Source organism: Lithobates pipiens, unplaced genomic scaffold, assembly GCF_037356315.1.
Source record: "Lithobates pipiens isolate NorthernLeopardFrog02 unplaced genomic scaffold, aLitPip1_a1.2 Scaffold_18, whole genome shotgun sequence".
In the NCBI taxonomy this organism is placed as follows: domain Eukaryota; kingdom Metazoa; phylum Chordata; class Amphibia; order Anura; family Ranidae; genus Lithobates; species Lithobates pipiens.
In genome coordinates, this window is record NW_027507758.1 from 405,616,962 (window position 1) to 405,638,546 (window position 21,585).

Consider the following 21,585-nt stretch of genomic DNA (forward strand, 5'->3'; position numbering starts at 1 on the left):
CAATGAAGAGGAGTACAGGACTTTGCGTTTAACAGGTGACGCACAATGGATTTTTTGATTATTTTAGCAGGGATATTTGAAACATGTAGCAAGAAGAAGGCTGGATCATCAGTTATCTTTATACTCTGTAAATTTTTTGAGTAATCCTGCAGATTTCCGTCCAAAAGTGTGTCAACTTAGTGCAGGATCAGAATATGTGTAGCATCGTTCCTTTGCCCTCCTGGCATCTGCAGCAACTGTTTGGAGGTATCAGGATAGCATTTGTGTAACCTAAGAGGGGTAAGATACCACCTTGTCATCACTTTATAGTTAGTCTCTTGAATTTTTGTACATATTGACGACTTGAGGGAGAATCTGGTAATGTGTTTTTGGGCTAACGTGAAGGTGTAGTCCACCTCCATTTCCCATTTTTTGTAAAGGGTGTATGTGGCTGTTCAGAGGGAGAATTCTGCAATGTATAGGTTTTAGAAGATTTGGGGTAGAGTTCCTGTGTCAGAACAGTACTCCTCAAATGTCAAATGGTAGCTAAAATTCTGAGTATTTGGTAGAGCATGTAAAAAAGTGGTGCAATTGGAGGGCATTACAAAAGGGAAGCATAAAGGGGCCTGTATTGCTCATCAAAATTGCTATTGACGGGCATTTGTCCGCCACTAGACATGTGGATGCTTGTTCACAGCCAAAATAGCATAGTGTAGGGTCTTAAACTCTGAAGATTGAAGACCAGGAGAAAATTGGGGGTTCCCTAAAATCGGGAATGGAGGGGAATCTTGTGTAGTGAGAGACTCCTGTAGGCAGATTTGAAAGCTTACACGGAGCGTGATGCCTAGTAGAGGGCGTGATTTTAAATCCAGTGGCAAATTGTCATAGCACCACAACGCACTCTTTAGAGCAGGGGTGCTCAACCTGTGGCTCTCCAGCTGTTGCAAAACTACAAGTCCCATCATGCCTCTGGGTGTCATGCTTGTGGCTGTCGGAGTCTTGCTATGCCTCATGGGACTTGTAGTTCCGCAACAGCTGGAGAGCCACAGGTTGAGCACCCCTGCTTTAGAGGGATTTCAATTTTGGGTCTATTCCAATTGTATCCAGAGTCACAATGGCAGCGCCAATCAATAATCCTACCCAGGTGAATCACCTAAGATTACTTTTGGACATCGGGAAGTGCCAGGCCACCGTTTAGGGAGTCATAATTGATGACAAAGGAGGCAAGGTTTTTTGTGAGCCCATTCAAATTGGGTGAAGAGTGACTGAACCTGTTTAAAGTAGTAAGAAGGTATCTGAATTGGCAGGGCTTGGAATAGGTAGAGGTATTTCGGCAGGATGCACATTTTTAATAGATTACATCTGCCAAACCAGGAGTGTAGGCCTTTATGCCAGCTCTCCAGCAGAGTACAGATTCTAGGCAGCAAAGGCGGGAAGTTGAGGTTAAAGGTGCGGGACAGATCAGACGGGATATACAGTGCTTTGAAAAAGTATTCATACCCCTTAAAATTTTCCACATTTTTGTCATTTTACAAGCAAACACATAAATGTATTTTATTAGAATTTTATGTGATAGACCAATACAAAGTGGCATATAATTGTAAAGTGGAAGGAAAATGATAAATGATCTTCAAAATTGTTTACAAATTATCTGAAAAGTGTGGTGTGCATTTGTATTCAGCCCCCCTGAGTCAATATTTAGTAGAACCACCTTTCACTGCAATTACAGCTGCAAGTCTTTTTTGGGTATGTCTCTACCAGCTTTGCACATCTCCAGAGTGACATTTTTGCCCATTCTTCTTTGCAAAATAGCTCAAGCTCTGTCAGATTGGATGCAGAGCATCTGTTAACAGCAATTTTCAAGTCTTTCCACAGATTCTTAATTGGATTTAGGTCTGGACTTTGACTGGGCCATTCTAACACATGAATATACTTTGAGCTAAACCATTCCATTGTAGCTCTGGCTGTATGTTTAGGGTCGTTGTCCTGCTGGAAGGTGAACCTCTTCCCCAGATCAGTCACATCTTTTGCAGACTCTAAAGCCCCGTACACACGATCGGATTTTCCGACAGAAATGTTCGATGTCAGGCCGTTGGTGGAAAATCCGACCGTGTGTATGCTCCATCGGACAATTATCGGACTTTCCGCCGTTGGCTAGCAGGTTTTCAAATTTTCCACCAACAAATGTGTGTTGTTGGATTTTCCGAACCGTGTGTACACAAGTCCGTCAGGAAAAAATCCAAAGTACAAACACCCATGCTGGGAAGCAAGGACGAGCCAGAAGCAGTCGGTCTTGTAAACTAGCATTCATAATGGAGAATTAACATTCTTAACGTGGCAAATTATGAAATCTCGAAAATGCACCACACATTCTCTTCTTCTTTAATGGTATAATAATGAAGCTGCTTTGCTGGTGATACTGATGGAGTTATTTCAAACACATTTTCAAAAGCTTTTTTTTTCTAAAGATATCAAGAATAATATTATGCTTTTTATTTTTTTATTTGGGCAAGTTACCACAACAAACACACCATTATCCCATCGTTTTTAAAATCAAAGATACAACTATGTTGGTGTCCCTTGTTAATTTTACATTGTATTTTTTAAAATGTAACTGCCTACTCCCAAAATGCAATTTGAAGTAAAACACATAGCCAACTATGAGGTCCGGTTCACACTGAGGCAGCACGACTTGCAGCCCGACTGCCCCAGGCGAGCCAGATGCGACCGCTGCGGCGACTTGCACTTCTTTATAGAAGTTGATGCAAGTTGCCTCAAGTCGCCCCCCAAAGTCATACAAGAATCTTTTTCTAAGTCGGAGCGACTTGTGTCGCTCCAATTAGAATGGTTCCATTGTACAGAACAGGACGCTACTTGTCAGGCGGCTAAGTCGCCTGACAAGTAGTCCTAGTGTGAACCGACCCTTATTCTACACAATTTTTTTTATTGTGCATTAAAAAAAGAAAACAAAATTAGACATGCTATCTGCCAATAGAACTTAACCAAAAAGTGCATTCTATGCATCCAAAAATATAGAAAATATACCAAATCGAACCTTTTATTCAACCAAAAAAATAATGTCAAAGCAATAACTCCAAGGCCAATAATAAATAACACGTTATCTCCTCCGATTCTGCTACATGTCTGGTTGACGAACTGCTGTTCAGAGACAAACTGAAAAGCGCTAAATGAAAAGCACGAATGGACACTCGCCAAACTTCTACTAACACAAAATTAGCAGAAGGAGCCTAAAGGGTGGCACTAAAGAGCTGAAAAACCATGTAGTGCGTCTAGTACTCCACTACGTTTGTAATTGTTGGCCAACAATTGTGTGACTGTGTGTATGCAAGACAAGTTTGAGACAATGCCCTTTGGACAAAATTCCATAGTTTTGTTGTCGTAAAATCTGATCGTGTATATGAGGCTTTACAAGCTTCCTTCTAAGATTGCCCTGTATTTGGCTCCATCCATCTTCCCATCAACTCTGACTAGCTTCCCTGTCCGTGCTGAAGAATAGCATCCCTACAACATGATGCTACCACCACCATGTTTCATGGTGGGAATGGTGTGTTCAGGGTGATGTGCAATGTTGGTTTTCCACCACACATAGTGTTTTTTGCTTTTAAGCCAAAAAGTTCAATTTTGGTCTCATCTGACCAGAGCACCTTCTTCTACATGTTTGCTGTGTCCCCCACATGGCTTCTTGCAAACTGCAAATGGGACTTCTTGGGGCTTTCTTTAAACAATGGCTTTCTTCTTGCCAATCTTCCATAAAGGCTTCCATATTAGGCCACAGGACTAATAGTTGTCCACCTGAGATGAGAATCTCTGCAGCTCCTCCAGAATTACCATGGTCCTCCTGGCTGTTTCTCTGCCTTAATGCTCTCCTTGCCCAGCCTGTCAGTTTAGGTGGACGGCCATGTCTTGGTAGGTTTGCAGCTGAGTCATACTCTTTCCATATTTGGATGATGGATTGAACACTGCTCTGTGAGCTGTTCAAAGCTTGGGATATTTTTTATAACCTCATGATGCTGTTCGTTCAATAAGGTTCTCTAACTAACCTTGGGGGGCTTCACAGAACAGCTGTATTTATACTGAGATTAAAGAGCAAGTAAACCCTGATGGGTTTACTTCCTCTTTGTCTCTCTGCAAAGGTAAAGCATAATGGGCTACTATGCATTATGTGTCACTTACCTGATACAGGAGCCAGTGATGTCACCACTGTCCCCTGTAGCATGGAGCGTCCATCTTCTTCTGAGTATCGCTGCTCCGGCAACTCGCAGCACCGGAGCAGAGATGACGTCCCTCCCGCACAGGCGCATATTGCCGTTAGCAGCGGCATGCTCAGTGCGCCTGCGCGCCGCTGTCTACAGCACATGCGCCGTAGACAGCAGTGCCTGTCTTTTTGTAAATATCTCCTAAACCGTGTAGGTTCAGGAAATATTTCTTGGACCTACAGGTAAGCCTAAAGCCCTATGCACACTATCAGTTTTTCTGCTGACTTTTTCCATCAGATTTACCAAAACCATATATGAGGTCAAGCCTTAGAAGTTTAAATTTGTATGCAATCAGGCAGGCCCTTCTACTACATGGTTTTGGTAAACCTGAAGGAAAAAACACAACAGAAAAACTGATAGTGTGTATGGGGCTTTAATCTAGGCTCACCTGTAGGTCAAAGTGGTTTGTAAGGGTTTACAATCAACTTTAAGTTACACACAGGTGGACTTTTTTTTTTTACTAATTAGGTGACTTCTGAAGGTAATTGGTTCCACTAGATTTTAATTAGGGGTATCAGAGTAAAGGGGGCTGAATATAAATGCCCGCCACACTTTTCAGATATTTATTTGTAAAAAATGTTGGAAAGGCTTTATCATTTTCCTTCCAATTCACAATTTTGTGGCACTTTGTGTTGGTCTATTACATAAAATACATTTACATTTTTGGTTGTAACATGACAAAATGTGGAGAATTTCAAGGGGTATGAATAATTTTTCAAGCCACTGTATGTACCTAGGTATTTTAATGCTGAGTCCATCCATTTAAAGTTAAAGCTCAATTTTAAAGTTGGCAGGAGAGGAGATATAGCAAATCCCATTACTTCTGATTTTATTAAAATTTATCTTCAGGTTGGAAAGTGCCCCATAGAGCTCAAATTCTCGAAGAAGATTTGGGAGTGATATTGCGAGGTTGCAAGGAGAAAAGTAAATCAGCATACGCAGATATTTTGTGTTGGGCGTCTCCAACAGATGGTCCCTGAATATCCGGGCATAGTCAGATTTTGCAGGGTAATGGCTCCAGAGAGAGAGCAAAGAGGAGCGGAGATGATGGGCATCCCTGCCTCGTTCCATTCATGATGGGGAAAGGGTCAGAGGATTCCAATGACCTTAACTTGAACTATCGGGTTGGAGTAAATTTTTGCTATCCAGTGGATCATAGTTTCCTCCAAGCCGATATGTCGAAGTACTGAGAACATACAGTTCCAATTTACACAGTCAAATGCCTTTTCGGCGCTGTACTAAGAAAAACAAAGGGGGTTTGCTTGGAGGTGGCTACGTAGAGGAGTTTGAGTACTTTGGTCGTGTTGTCCCTTGCTTCCCTTGCTTCATAAGGGGAAGGTGTCTCTGGATGACCTCACCGAATGGCCACACGCAATGTCTATATAAGACCGGCAGAGAACGAAGCTGGCACAACTGCAGGAACTAGTGTTGGGAGGAGAGCCAGCAGAAGAACTAGAGGAAGAAAACCGCAGCAGCTGAGGAGAAGAACTAGAGGAAGAAGACATCAGCAGCAGAGGGAGAAGCACTAGAAGAGGGAGACATCGGCAACGGAGGGAGAAGAACCGGAGAACGGAGACATCGGCAGTGGAGGGAGAAGAATTGGTGGAGGGAGAAGAACCAGATGGAGAAGACCTCACCAGAGAAAGAAGACACTTTCTTATCTTATCTTTCTTATCTTATTTCTTATTTCTGTTCTTATTTATTTTTGACACTTTTTTGGTGACAGGTTAGGGGTATAATGTAACCCATACTAATTCACATGGGGGGGGGGGGGCTTCTTTTTAAAGGGGGCTTCCAGATTCCAATATCCCCCCCCCCCCTGCCCCAAAGCTCCAAGCCCCCCCCCCCATGTTGAGGGCATGTGACTTGGTATGGCCCAGGGGGAGGGGGCTGCTCGTTTGCCCCTCTTTTCTTAACCTTCTGGGCTGTATGCTTGGATAAGGGTCTGGTATGGATTTTTTTTTTTTTGGCCATACCAGACTTAAAAGTGGGATCCCGTTCAATAGCCATTACATATAGTTAAAGACCCTATCCAGGCAAGACTGAACCCCTCCCATAACCCATTCACACCCCATTCACTAGCTTTTTCAAAAGGAAATGGCTTCTGAAGCAATTTTTACTCCCTTGACTCCAGTCTGTGTCCAACACCATTGGCATTTCCGTTAATGAGGACCAGTCCAGTGCTGCAGTCTATGCCTTTGCTGGCTGGTCACCTCATTGTGATGTCCCCTTCTGGAGCTTGAAAGAAATTTTGCTGTGGGATAGCCAATGAAATACATGACATGGACAGCAAAGAAGGACCCTCTGTAGTGAAGATAAGACAATCGTTATTGAAATTAAGCAGATTTAAAGATGATTACTTGCCCACTTTGCCCCTATTGCCACAAGCCTATGCACCTCTCCTCCTCCAAACCCTCACCACCATCTTACTCGTAAAGCTCATGAGTGGGTGGTTTCTATTTTTATTGCAGCCACCATTTACATCAGCATAAATTCTGGTGCCGTTATTGTGGCTACAGTGATGTAAGCGTCATTGCGATATTCAACACATAGTCTAAGCCATAGCAATGTATAAACCAGGGTGTCTCCAAAATTTCTAAACAAAGGGCAGTTTACTGTCCAGAGACTACTGGCAGGTGGTGAGTAAGCGATGCAACACCTTCTCACCGCCTGTTTTACCCCCATTTTTGCTAACAAACACGCCGCAACCATGTGCATTTCACACGGTTGCAGGCCGTTTACTGGGCTTCCCCATTGATTTGAATGTGTGTAGTGTATGGCGGGCTTACCAAAAATATGTAGCAGAATACATATTGACCTTAATTTATGAAGGCTTGTTTTATTGATGGCAGAGTAAAAAGTTGTAAAAGTAAAAAATATTGTTTTTCAAAATTTTGTCTTTTTTTTTGTTTATAGTGCAAAAAATAAAAAACGCATAGATGATCAAATGCCACCAATAGAAAGCTCTATTTGTGGAAAAAAGGACATACGTTTTTGTTTGGGTACAGGGTCGCACGACCGCGCAATTGTTAGTTAAAGTAATGCAGTGCCATGTCGCAAAAAATGGCCTGGTCATGAATGGGGGGTAAATCTTCTGAAGGTCAAGTGATTAAAGTGGCAATCAGCAATCACATTAGGATCTGTATTCAACATTTAAAAATTGGATCTGAATTGTACTTTAACCTAAGTTTACATCAGGCCCATTTGGCATGCAAATTGACATGTCAGATCGGAGCCTATTGCCGGCAATGGCATCCTCCGAATTGGTGCAACGCCGACTTTGCGGCACTGCACTGATTCACAATGTTAGTTTATGCACTACTTTTGGCGACTTCGGGGGCAATTTCAATAGACATCTGTGCATTTTTTTCTAACGCAATTTTTGGGGAAAAAACACACATTTTTATTTTAATGTGCTAAAATACACAATATTGCCCAAATGTTTGATGAAATAAAAAAAATATTATATTATGTCGAGTACATGGATATCAAACACGACATGCTTTAAAATTGCGCACAAATGTTCAGTGGCGACAAACTACATACATTTTTAAAAGCTTTTACAAGTTACCATTTTAAATCTGTAGCGGAGGTCTACTGCTAAAATTACTACTCTCAATCTGACCTTTGCGATGATACCTCACATGCATGGTGCAATTGCTGTTTACATATGACACCAGACTGACGCTTACGTTTTCCTTTGCTCAAGAGCACGGGGGAACAGGGGTGCTTTTTTTATTTTTTATTACATTTTTAACCACTTAAGGACCGCTGTATTGCCATTGTACGTCATTACAATGGCACAGGCAGGCACAAGCATGTACATGTACGTGCCTGCCTTCCAGCGGATGGGGGGTCCGATTGGACCCCCTCCCGCTGGATACGGCGGTCCGGTTCGCTCCAGGAGCGATCCGTGATGAGGGGATGGCCGTTGGTTTCTGGCCACCCCCTCTGGATCGCTCCTGGCCAATGAGAAGCTTCCTCCCACTGTGTATTGTTTACACAGGAAGGAGGAAGTGATGTCATTCTCCTCGGGGCGGTCTTTTTGACCGGACTACGAGGAGAAGACTAAAAGTAAGTGTGCACCAACACTACACTGACATGTAGGTACACACAGGCACACAAACCCCCCCCCCCCCCCCAGTCACAGTGTCACTGATTGCATTGACCATTTATTTACTGATCAGTTGTAACAGTAAAAACTGTCAGGGCAGTTAGTGTTAGGTCCAGGGTAGCCCCCTATCACCCCCCAATAAAGATTTAACCCCCTGATTGCCCCTAGAGTTAACCCTTTCACCCCCTTTTGCCAGTGTCACTAAGCGATCATTTTTCTGATCGCTGCATTAGTGTCGCTAGTGTCGTTAGGTAGCTTGTTAAACAATTAGGTTTTAGGGTCGGGGTCTGCTTCGCCCCAGGCAGCGCTAGGTTAGTGCCAGTACCGCTAACACCCACACGCAAAGCATAAACCTCCCGTAGTGGTATAGAATCTGAACAGATCCATATCTGATCTGATCAGATCTATACTAGCGTCCCCAGCAGTTTAGGGTTCCAAAAAAACGCATTGTTAGCAGGATCAGCCCAGATACCTGCTAGCACCTGCGTTTTGCCCCTCTGCCCAGCCCACCCAAGTGCAGTATCGATCGATCACTGTCACTTGCAAAACACTAAACACATAACTGCAGTGATCGCAGAGTCAGGCCTGATCCCTGCGATCGCTAACAGTTTTTTTGGTAGCATTTTATATTTAAATCCGGAAGGTAGTGCTTGGTTTTCAGGGTCCCGTACGTAGCTAGGCTCCCAAAAAGTCCCCCACATGTGGTATCCCCGTACTCGGGAGAAGCAGCAGAATATATTTTGGGGTGTAATTTGACTTATGCCCATAGCATGTGTGAGCAATATATCATTTAGTGACAACTTTGTGCAAAAAAAAAAAAAGTTTGTAATATTCCTGCAACTTGTGGCAAAATATAAAATATTCCATGGACTCAACACACCTCTCAGTAAATAGCTTGGGGTGTCTACTTTCCAAAATGGGGTAATTTTGGGGGGTTTTGTGCTATTTTGGCATTTTATGGCCTTCGAAACTGTGATAGGTAGTGAGGAGTGAAATCAAAAATTTGCACCCTTAGAAATCCTGAAGGTGGTGATTGGTTTTCGGGGTGCCGTGCACGACTAGACTCCCAAAAAGTCCCACACATGTGGTATCCCCATACTCGAGAGAAGTAGCGGAATATATTTTGGGATGCAATTCCACATATAACCATGGCATGTGTGAGCAATATATCATTTAGTGACAACTTTTTGTAAAAAAAAATGTTATTTTTATTTTTTGTCATTATTCAATCCCTTGGGACAAAAAAAAAATATTCAATGGTCTCAACATGGCCCTCAGCAAATAGCTTGGGGTGTCTACTTTCCAAAATGGGGTCATTTGGGGGGGTTTTGTGCCATCTTGTCATTTTATGGCCTTCAAAACTGTGATAGGTAGTGAGGAGTAAAATAAAAAAATGTATGCCCTTAGAAATCCTGAAGGCGGTGCTTGGATTTCGGGGTCCCGTACGCAGCTAGGCTCCCAAAAAGTCCCACACATGTGGTATCCCTGTGCTCAGGAGAAGCAGCAGATTGTATTTTGGGGTGTAATTTCACATATGCCCATAGCATGTGTGAGCAATATATCATTTTAGTGACAACTTTGTGCAAAAAAAAAAAAAGTTTGTAATATTCCCGCAACTTGTGGCAAAATATAAAATATTCCATGGACTCAACACGCCTCTCAGTAAATAGCTTGGGGTGTCTACTTTCCAAAATGGGGTCATTTTGGGGGGTTTTGTGCTATTTTGGCATTTTATGGCCTTCGAAACTGTGATAGGTAGTGAGGAGTGAAATCAAAAATTTGCACCCTTAGAAATCCTGAAGGTGGTGATTGGTTTTCGGGGTGCCGTGCACGACTAGACTCCCAAAAAATCCCACACATGTGGTATCCCCATACTCGGGAGAAGTAGCGGAATATATTTTGGGGTGCAATTCCACATATACCCATGGCATGTGTGAGCAATATATCATTTAGTGACAACTTTTTGTAATTTTTAATTTATTTTTTGTCATTATTCAATCCCTTAGGACAAAAAAAATTAATATTCAATGGGCTCAACATACCCATCAGCAATTTCCTTGGGGTGTCTACTTTCCAAAATGGGGTCATTTGGGGGGGGTTTGTACTGCCCTTCCATTTTAGCACCTCAAGATGGGATAGGCAGTCATAAATTAAAAGCTGTGTAAATTCCAGAAAATGTACTCTAGTTTGTAGACGCTATAACTTTTGCGCAAACCAAAAAATATACGCTTATTGACATTTTTTTTACTAAGAACATGTGGCTGAATACATTTTGCCCTCAATGTATGACTAAAATTTAGTTTATTCGACTTTTCTTATAACAAAAAGAAGAAAATATCTTTTTTTTTTTTTTTTTAAATTTTCGCTCTTTTTCCATTTATATCGCAAAAAATAAAAATCGCAGAGGCAATAAAATACCATCAAAAGAAAGCTCTATTTGTGGGAAGAAAAGGACACAAATTTCGTTTGGGTGCAATATTGCATGACCGCGCAATTACCAGTTAAAGCAGCGCAGTGCGAAATTGGAAAAAGACCTCTGGTCCTTAAGGTGTTTATTGGTCCGGGGCTGTAGTGGTTAAACTGTTCCTTTTTTTAATTATTTTTATTTTTTTTTCCCATTATCTCAGGAAATGTAAATATCCCCTATGATAGCAATAGGTAGTGACAGGTACTCTATATATAAAAAAAAAAAAAAATTGGTGTGATAAAATGCTTTGCCAATTTCCCAATGGCACTGTTTATATCCGGTGAAACCTTGTGTCTTCCAGTTTCTTAGGCCATAGAGATGATTGGAGCTATTCTGGTCTCTGATCAGCTCTATGGTCAGCTGGCTGATCCACCGGCTGCATTCTCGGGTTCCCTGTTGGGACAGGAGAGCCAGAGAAAACCATGAAAGATGGTGGGGGAGGGGGACGTTCCAGCCCACTGCTTACAAAAGCAGTATAGAGGCTAATTGGCTGCTAGGATTGCTTTTATATGAAAGCCGACCGCTGGCTGAAAATAATACCAAGATGATGCCTAAACCTGCAGGCATCATTCTGGTATAACCACTTAAAGTCCAGCAACATACCAGTACATTGCTGGTCCTTGTTGGGCATACATTGTAATGTTGTTTTTTTTTTTTTTTTTTTTTTTTTTTTTCATGCACCCTGTGGCCTGAAAGGAAAAAAGACTTCTCCAACAGCGCTGGAGTCACGGCTTTGCGTATCATGAGAGCAAACGGTGCTGCTGTCAAGATAAATAAACCCGTGCTGCAGCTGAATGGTGTACCTGCTAAGCAAATGATGGTTAACAATAAAACAAAGTAACATTACAGTATAACATACCATACCTGCAAAGCAAACACAATAAAACATTTAAACAACAGTAAAAATAAAACCGAGAAAGAATGGTAGATGTAGAATAATAGTGAGCGGACAGTATAGAGCGAACATAAGAGAGAGAATAGAGAGAGAGAGAGGAGAAAAATACAACCACAACTATTTTTCGATTTATTTTATATTTTCTTTGTTTTTTTTTCACTTTTATAAAAACTGTAAACTGAACGTTGCAGATTAGGGTCTCTCACATCTTTCGAGACCCAAGACCCTGTGTTAGCATGCCTAGGACTGTGTGGTGCTGTCCCTATGCTAAAACTCCACTAGTGTGTGGTAGCATTTGACCAATGCAATTCACCAATGCAGAGACCAGGTTATTCAGGACAGGAGGGACAAAAAAAGCAGTTGTCACGCCTAAATCCCTGTTTGCTATAGAGACAACATCTTTTTTGGGGGTTTCTTTGGGTAGGGGTACTAGGGAGGACAAAAGAAAATGCCTCTTATGCAGCCGGCTCACTGCATTTGGATTGGGAAGTTGTGCAAGAGCACCGTCTGGAAACGGGCTCTGACGATCTCTTCCTGGAATTTAAGGAAGGATCCAGTCCATCCTGAAGCTTTGTATAGCACAAAAGTGTTCAGCAAACCCAATTGAAATAAATAAACAGACACTTTTGTACCATTGTCTGGCCTTACGGGCAATTGGGTATGGCACCAACAACTGGTCATTGAGGTCCACCACTCCCATGTTAAGGTTGTATTTGTGGACACAGAGCGGTTTCTCCACAACACCAGTCGCCGTAGGAATTTTGACTGCCGTACCTGCGTGAAGCGAGGACAGAATGAAAACATTCCGTGAATCGCTCCACTTCACTGCTAACAAGTTATTACACCTCAAGCAGGCGCTTTAAGTCAGGATTATACAAGCCGTTAAGGGAAGCCCTGGCGATTAGATCGCACGGTGCCACATGCGCCAATTCCATAATCAAAAAGGTGACTAAAAAGTGACACGCTCATGTAATATTTGTCCACGTACAGTGGAGCCGTACGTAGAACCAATCAATTCCAGGGTCACCCCAAGGATGACAGAGTTCATTGTCATTGAAGTGCATGAACCGCAAGATCTGCTTGTATCGTGCCATGGCCATGGAGGCAGAGAACACGGGCAAATGGTGAATTGGTTCAGTGGACCGATATGACCGCAGCTCACTCTTTTTAGTTATGCCCATGAGGAGGGATAGGCCCAGAAAGGTCTTAAATTCGGAAACCGTAATTGGTTTCCAATCTCTGGCAAGGGTCAGCTGGGGACTAGCAGTGATGAATTGACCAGCATACAAATTGCTTTGGGCCACAATAGATCTATAGCGATCTTCATTAAAAAACTGTTTCGGGTTGGCCAGTGAATGGGGGAAGTTTGGGTGCTGCAGAAGTGGTGGGTTCCCAATTAGGATTGGCGAATGCAGCAGGAAGGACTATGGGCTCGACGGGCCTGTGGTTGTCTTCTTGGTGACAGTGGGACACTACTCGTGCTTGCCAGCTTGAACTGCACTTATGGGACTCGCCATGTCACCATGTGTTACTGGAGTGCTGGATGTATGACCAAGATGTACTAGGCCACTGGTGCTTGCCAGTTCACCAGCAGAAGGAATAGCAGAGCTAGTACTGGCTCTCTGCTCCATATGAGGGACCTGCGGTTCTTGCACTTCAGAAGAAGATCGGGGTCTGGTACGCCTGACCTTGGCAGGGACCACAACTCCGTCGTCAGAGCTATCTGTCAGGGTGCCGCTGCTGTCTACAGCAGGGGTGCCCAACCTTTTGAAGAGTGAGGGCCACTTAAGTGACTTGGTAACCGGTCACGGGCCACGATGAGCGGAGCAGAAGGATGACAGTTCCATGTCCACTCTCTTTTGCTAGCGGAGGAGCCCGGCTTTCTTCTTCGCCGCCGCCCAGGGGTCTTCTTCCAACTTTGGGGGTCTTGTCTCCCTCTTCGGTTCTTCTTGCCGGGCCCCCGCGCCTTCTTCTACCTCTTTTACAGTGGCCTGGTCTTCTGTCACCGCTGCCTTCTGTTCTTCTCTTCTGGAGATGTTGCCTCGTCACTGTCTCCGGTCACAATGACAGGACACGCGGCGTCTTATATAGGGACATCACCGGATGATGTCCCCGTCCATTATGATGTCACAGTCCCAGCATCCTCATTAAGACGGCTCTCATTCACTTACATTGATTTTTACATGTAGCGTGACTTAAGGCGACTAGGGGCGACCTGAAGTCGGATCTGAGTCGCCCCTGTGTGAACCGGCTCTTAGCGTTTGCAGGGATCAGGCCTCACTCTGCAGTTATGTGTTTTGTGATCGATTGATACTGCACTTGGGTGGGCTGGGCTGGGCGGAGGGGCTAAACGCAGGTGCTAGCAGGTATCTGGGCTGATCCCGCTAACATTGCATTTTTGGGAACCCTAAACTGCTGGGGACACTAGTATAGATCTGATCAGATAAGATATCGATCCGTTTAGATACTATACTACTAAGGGAGGCATATGGTGCGTGCGTCTGTGTTAGTGGTACTGGCACTAATCTGCTGCTGCCTGGGGCGATGCAGACCCTATCTGATGGTAAAACCTAACTTTAATCACCTGCTGGGTGATCAGGGGGGTAAAATACGGCGGGTGCCCTGATGCTATAAAAAAAATAAATCAGCTAAACTGCATCACCTGTGACACTTATGCCCTGTACACACGGTCAGACATTCCAACGACAAATCCGTCTGATTTTTTCAGACGGATTTTGGCCCAAACTTGTCTTGCATACACACAGTCGCATAAAGTTGTCGGAAAATCCGATCATTCAGAACGAAGTGACGTACAACGGGACTAAAAAGAGGCCAATAGCTTTCGTCTCGTAATTTATTCTGAGCATGCGTGGCACTTAGTGCACCAGAATTGTCTACGCACGATTGTAATTTAAACGATCAGATCTTGTTGTGGGAACATTTTAAAACAAGATCTCAAACTGTTTGTCGGAAATGCCGACGGAAAAAGTCAGATGGAGCCCACACACAATCCGAATTTCCGACAACACAGTCCGTTGGCACATTTTTCATCGGAAAGTCCGCCCGTGTGTACAGGGCGTTATACTTGGATCACAGGTGACAGGGAGTAATCAAGGGGTTAAACCTTTATGGGGGGTTGGGGGGTCGCTAGACCTATCTGGGCCTAAGACTAATTACCCTAACACTGATTTTTGTCACCAATGACACCAGTACAGCGATCAAAAAAAAAATCTGATTGCTGTAATGGGTGACACAGTGACAGGTGGTGAAGGGGTTAACTGGGGGGGGGTTGATCGGTGGGTGAATTGTGTGCCTATGTGACCTGGTGTCAGTGTAGTGTTGGTGAAACTCACTTTTTCAATGCTCTCTCCTCTCGGTCTGGAATGAAAAGACTGACACGAGGAGAGATGACATCTCTTCACCTGTCAGGGTTTACAGTTACACGACAGGGGAAGGATCTCATTCGCCAGGAGTGGATTCACCAGGATTCGTCAGATTTCATTGGCCTGGGCCTGGGGATTGATCAGTTCCTGATCGAATCCGATTGTTGCGGCGCGAGCCCCCCAGCCGTCCACACGCATCACATATACTAACGTGATTTCATGCAGCCGGACCAACCTGCCACAGTAAAACTGCGGCGGCTGGTCCGGAACTGGTTAATATCGCTTTAAATTTTAAAGTGGCCTAAAAGTGCATTAATGCACCTATATCATTAATGAACATTTAGGATGTATTGTATAGGCATTCATATTGTGTCAGGCAACACTTCTCAAATGCCCTGCGTGTTTTTTTTTTTTTCTACAGCGCTAAAATGGGAAATAATCATTTTTAAACTTTGCAAGCGCACTGCAAACACCATAGGTGCGTTTACAGTGCATTACGGGTGCAGTTGCACTGCATTTCAATAGAAGTGAATGGAGGCAGTTGCAAAGTGTCAACGCCTGCCAACCTTTGCAGGTAGTGTTACCTCCAAAAGCAAATTCTAGGCTTAGTATTGGCTAAACTAATGTGTAACACAAGGGTTGATGCTTATATAGAAGGATGTCATCATTCATGTATACATAGGACACCATAATGTCTAAATACAACTCTGGGTGTGTATATCGGAAAATCACTCTTGTTTGACTATGGATTTCGGCAATCAATCACTAAATATAGCAGCTGTTGCCTTCTATAAAAATCACGAGACACTTGTGCGTTGCCAAGATCTGCAACTAATTAGACTCAACTGCAGCATTGCGCAGTAGTATGACAGTAATGGCAGATGATCCTGGCAAGATGTGGAAGACAAGCAATCAGTAGAAAAGTTGATAACTGCAGTTCTAACGAAAAAAAAAAAAAAAAAATCTGGTCATCCTACTGGTCTGGCAAAAAAAGGGAATCTTATTGGTTAAAATATCTGTTTTTCTTGTTTACTATATTTTTGTACATGCGACCGCTGTTGTCTTGTTCTGTGAAGTACATTTTGGGATTTACAATATTCTTTTATTCATTTTCATCATGAATTTCTGTGGGAGACTGAAGAAGGGGTCTTCTGTTAGGAATCACGGGGTCCTGTACAGCCTACCTGACACAAGCCCCCCCCCCCCCCCCCCCCCAATTATGAAATTACAATTCTTGTAAATAATTTTTTTAAATTTCTTTATTATTATTATTTTTTACTATTTTTTGTTTGGGTGGGGGAGTTTGGATGAAATATCAGGGGTCTAAACAGATATCTAACATCTCACCTTTGAGATAGAGAAAGGAATTGAGGACACAGATTCAGTTTCACTAAGGCTGCTTTCACACTGATGCGCTTTACAGGTGCTATAGCGCTAAAATAAGCGCCTGCAAAGCGCCTCTCCTCTCACTCCAGTATGAAAGCCTGAAGGAGCAGTGCACTGGCAGGGAGCTAAAAAAAAAATCCTGCAAGCGCTGTAGGAGTGGTGTACATACCGCTCCTAAAGTGCCCCTCCCCATCAAAATCAATGGGCAGGGCCGCCGAATGCACCGGCAAAGTGCCGCCGTAGCGGTGCTCTGCGGGTGCTTTTAACCCTTTTTTCGTGGGGTTGTTAAAAGCGTCCTGCTACCGACTGAAAAGCGGCAGTAAATTGCCCATAAAAATAGTGGCCCTTTACCGCTGACGCCTGCCCACCCCAGTGTGAAAGTTGCCCTAAAGATGGATGAACAGGAGACAGAGGCTCCTGTTCATTCATAAACTGAAGCATAGTACAAGCAGTTTACTATGTTCAGTTATGAATGGAACCCCCCCCCCCCCCCACTCCATCCGCTTGTGCAGCAGCCAGCAGGAGAGGGAAGCCAGCGGCGCTGCGGAGGGACAAGGGGGGGGCTCGAGGACATGGAGAATCAGATGTGGGCAGCACAGGGAGGGGGGATCGGTGCTGACTACTGGAGGGAAAGTCACAGACACAATGCATTGTTCTGTAATTGAACTCCCATCCCGCTACACTGATCCTCCCCTTGTGTTTTTTCACCTTGATGCATTCTATGCATTAGGGCTCTTTTACATGGCCGATCCGTTCAGGTCTGCCTGTCAGTTTTTCAGGCGGACCTAAACGGATGCGCCGGATGTCATCGGTGACATGTCCGCTGACATCCGACCTGCTCCAATCCAAAAAAGGTGTGACAAAGGAAAAACCTACTTTTCCATCCGTCATCGGATTGGGTGACGACGGACTCTGAGGTCCATCGTCACTCAATCACCCATAGGGGAGAGCGGCGCTCTGACAGGTCCGGCGCAGTGTGTAGAAACGGACCTGTCATCTTCCTGCTCAGTGGTGAAAGAGCCCTTATGGTGAAAACACTTCCGACACTGACTGGCACCCCCACCCCCCGTTTTAATCACCTGTGCCCATTCATTCCCATGCCGGAGATGCCCTCTTTTCTCGGCTCTTGAGTGGATAGATTGATAGCAGCGCAGCCATTGGCTCCTGATGCTGTCAATCAAATCCAATGATGCGGGAGGCGGGCCGAGTCCTGCATTCTGCGTGAATGGACACAGATGCAGGACTCAGGAGAACGCCCACATGCTGTGAGGAGTAGCTACCAGTGCCAGTGGGGACACCAGAAGTTGAGGATCGGGCCACTCTGTGCAAAACGAACTGCACACTGGAGGTATATGTGACATGTTTGTTTTTTTTCGTTTTTTAAAGGAGTTTTTTTAATTGGTTTCAATATGCTTTTTGTGCATTTTGAATTTTTGTGAGGTATCTGTTGATATGCAAGAGAAACCACCAAAAATGCAGCAGAAATGCATAAAAAAATGCAAGCACTGTGTTTTTGATGTATTTCCATTGAAGTTTAGGAAACCAAAGACGCAACCTGCTGCGGGCAAAAAAGTCTGACTCTTTCCAAAAAAACACACTTGTTGAAAACGCACAGATGTAAACGTGACCCATAGGAAATCATGTTAAAAGGACTGTAGTGCATTTCTGCAAAACTGAAAATGCATAGGTGTGAACCAGGCCTTAAGCAGTACTTCAGCCTTTTTAAAAATAAATTAAGTCAGCAGCTACAAATACTGTAACTGCTGAGCTGGTTCACACTGATGCAGCTGTAGCTGCTGACTGTTACTATTGGGGCACTTACCTGTCTAGGCATCTAGAGGTGCCCTCACCTGAGCCGATTCTTGAATCGGCTCTTGGGTGCTGATCTTAAAATGAATGTGTAAATATTGCTGTGTGAATATTACTCTGTAACCAAATAACTATGTGTAGCTTCAATAAACAATGATATACTAGTAATCCTGTATAGGTAAATATGCGTAAACGCAGTGCAATAACAAATCTTATATATAAGTTTAATGATTGCTATTCTCATTATATGAGTAATGAAATAATCAATCCCATATAATCAGATGATAATAGTGGTATAATAGTCCATTAGCTCTGAAATAAAGGTGCTAGAGTGAAAAAAGTACTTGTGTGTAACAAAAAAGTATATATAAATATACGTAAACGCAGTACAATAGCAAATCATATATATATAAGGTTAACAATCTTGGGCTCTTGGGTGCTGGTGCCACCATTTAGGCTAAGGGAAACCAACAGTGAAACCTTGCATGAATTGTGCTGCACTCTGTAAATAGGTGGGTTGAAGGAGGGGGTAGGCCAGCTGCTTTGCTGTGGTGAAGTGAGCAGGAAATGGGAGCGGGTGCCTGTCAAAAACAGATACCCGCTCTTCCCCCGCCCCCCCCCCCCCCCCCAAAAAAAGGTGCTAAATATAGCGGGGGGGGGGGGGGCGGGGAGGGCGGGGAGGCAGACAAATGGAGCTTCCCCTTTTGGGTAGAGCTCTGCTTTAACCACTTCAACCCCGCAAGGTTTTACCCCCTTCCTGACCAGAGCACTTTTTACAATTTGGCACTGCGTTGCTTTAACTGGTAATTACGCAATCATGCAAATTTGCGTCCTTTTTTTTTTTTTTTTTGTTTTTTTTTTACACATATAGAGATTTCTTTTGGTGCTATTTGATCACCGCTGCAGTTTTTATTTTTTGCGCTATGCAAAATAAATAGCGACAATTTTGGAAAAAAAATTTTTTTTTGCTATAATAAACATCCCCAAAAATGTTTTTTTTTTTTTTAAATTCATCAGTTTAGGCTAATATATATTCTTCTACATATTTTTGGTAAAAAAAATGCAATAAGCGTATATTGATTTGTTTGCGCAAAAGTTATAGCGTCTACAAACTATGGGAAAGATTTATGGCATTATTATTATTATTATTTTTTCTTTCACTAGTAATGGCGGTGATCTGCAACTTTTAGCGGTATTGTGACATTGTGGCGTGCAGATCAGACTTTTGACACATTTTTGGGACCATTGACATTTATACAGCGATCAGTGCTATAAAAATGCACTGATTACTGTGTAAATGACACTGGTAGGGAAGGGGTTAAACACTAGGGGGTGATCAAGGGGTTAAATGTTGGTTCCTGTATGGGGATAGGACTGATTGTATGTGATATGAAGCAGAATGCATATTGGCCTAAATTTCTGAAGTAATTTGATTTTTTTTTTTCAATGTTTTTATTCGATGTGTCTTTTATAGCAGAAAGTAAAAAATATTGTTTTTTTCTTTTCAAAGTTCTTGGTCTTTGTTTATTTATAGCACAAAAAATAAAAACTGCAAATGTGATCAAATACCACCAAAAGCTTTATTTGTGGTTAAAGAAGACATATTTTATTTGGGTACAGCGTTGCACGACCATGCAATTTCAGTTATAGTAATGCAGTGCAGTAGGACAACAAATGGCCTGGTCATGAAGGGAGGTAAATCTTTCGGATGTCAAATGGTTAATGGCACCCCAGGCACGGGTAGCAGACTTCTGTTTTGCCACTTTTATAATCCTGCCACTTTCCACTCTAGAAAAAGGTTCTGGAGCTTCTTTGGGGCGTTTGTTGCATGTAGGGCAGCACATTATTGATATTATACAGGATTTATTCAAGTCATGTCCTATGTATGATGAGCAGAAGCGCTCAAAACAATCAATCAGATATGTATGCAAAAAAATGCCCCGTTACGCTCATATGTGAATTGGGGCTTATTCTGCATCTTCTAACTATCTTTCTCATGTGTGTGTGTGTGTGTGTGTGTGTGTGTATATATGTGTGTGTGTGTGTATGTGTATATATATATATATGTGTATATGTATGTATATATATTGTGTGTGTGTGTGTGTGTGTGTGTGTGTGTATGTATGTGTATATATATATATATATATATATATAATATGTATATGTGTAATATAGTATGTAATTCAGGCACATTCCCCTTTGGGCAGTTGCTATGAACACACACGTCTTCCTCCACAAGCTGGTAAAGGAAGCGCTGTGTAGTAAATGTTCTCCTCCACTAAGCGGTACTTGGTAGCGTCCTGCTCTTGGTACGGGCGATACCATTGGCACGCAGAGGGGTGTTGAGACGTCAGGCTCCCGCGCCGCCTGTCTGCACTCGGGTTGGGAGCGGTAGAGGTGGCGGATGACGGACGGCTCCTAGAAGGCGGCAGAGCCGAGATGTGCGGCTTGGGAGGGCGAGACTGACATTTGCTACAGCCAGTCATTGGAAGAGATCTCCTCCCCCCCCCTTTTCCCCGGTGTCGTTGGTTGGGGTCTGGGTGTGGCGGATCGCGGGGCCGTGTGATACAGACTGACGGAGGCCGCCGCTACTAACGTAATCCGGGCACCAGAGGCGGCGGGGAGCGGAGGACAGACGAGGCCTCGGGCCAGGAGCGGGTAATGTGACATTGTGCTGGTCAGCATAGGCCTCATCCATACAGCCATTCCTCTCCCCTCCTCCATCATCATCCTCCTTCCTCACTGCTGCACCCTGCCTCTTCCCACCATCCTCCTCCTCCATCCTCACCCTCCACATCCCCTCATCATCCACCTCCTCCAGCCTGTCATCCCTGCCTGCACTGGTCGGCTCTCTCCCCCTCCCCCCAACTTTCCATCCTCCATTCCTCACTAAGCAGACACATTGGGGTTGGTTTACTAAAACTGGAGATATCAAAATCGGCTGCAGCTCTGCATGGACACCAATCGCTTCCAGGTTTTATTGTCAAAGCTTCACGTTAGAAGCTGATTGGCTGCCATTTACAGCTGATCCAGATTTTACACTCTCCAGTTTTAGTAAATCAACCCCTTTTATGTGCATAGGATCTGCCATCTGTACACATTCATCGTCTCCTAATAGGAGGTGTATCAGTCACCCCTAGGACATGGGGGGGGGGTGTGCACTGATCAGTCACCCCTAGGACATGGGGGGGGTGTGTGCACTGATCAGTCACCCCTAGGACATGGGGGGGTGTGTGCACTGATCAGTCACCCCTAGGACATGGGGGGGTGTGTGC

General features: G+C 43.8%; 1 protein-coding gene across 4 annotated transcripts in view; it reads left to right on the plus strand.

Annotated features, from left to right (window-relative positions):
• The window catches only part of GNB4 (G protein subunit beta 4), a 153,837-nt gene that overhangs the window by 66,065 nt on the left and 66,187 nt on the right, over positions 1 to 21,585 (plus strand). Inside the window, exon 1 of one of the 4 annotated variants that reach the window (XM_077487923.1) lies at positions 20,647 to 20,968. The exons of the other annotated variants lie outside the window; for them this stretch is intronic. The gene's annotated coding sequence lies outside the window, so the exon portion shown is untranslated. Of the gene's footprint in view, positions 1 to 20,646; positions 20,969 to 21,585 lie in introns of those variants that run through there. 4 annotated transcript variants of the gene reach the window in all.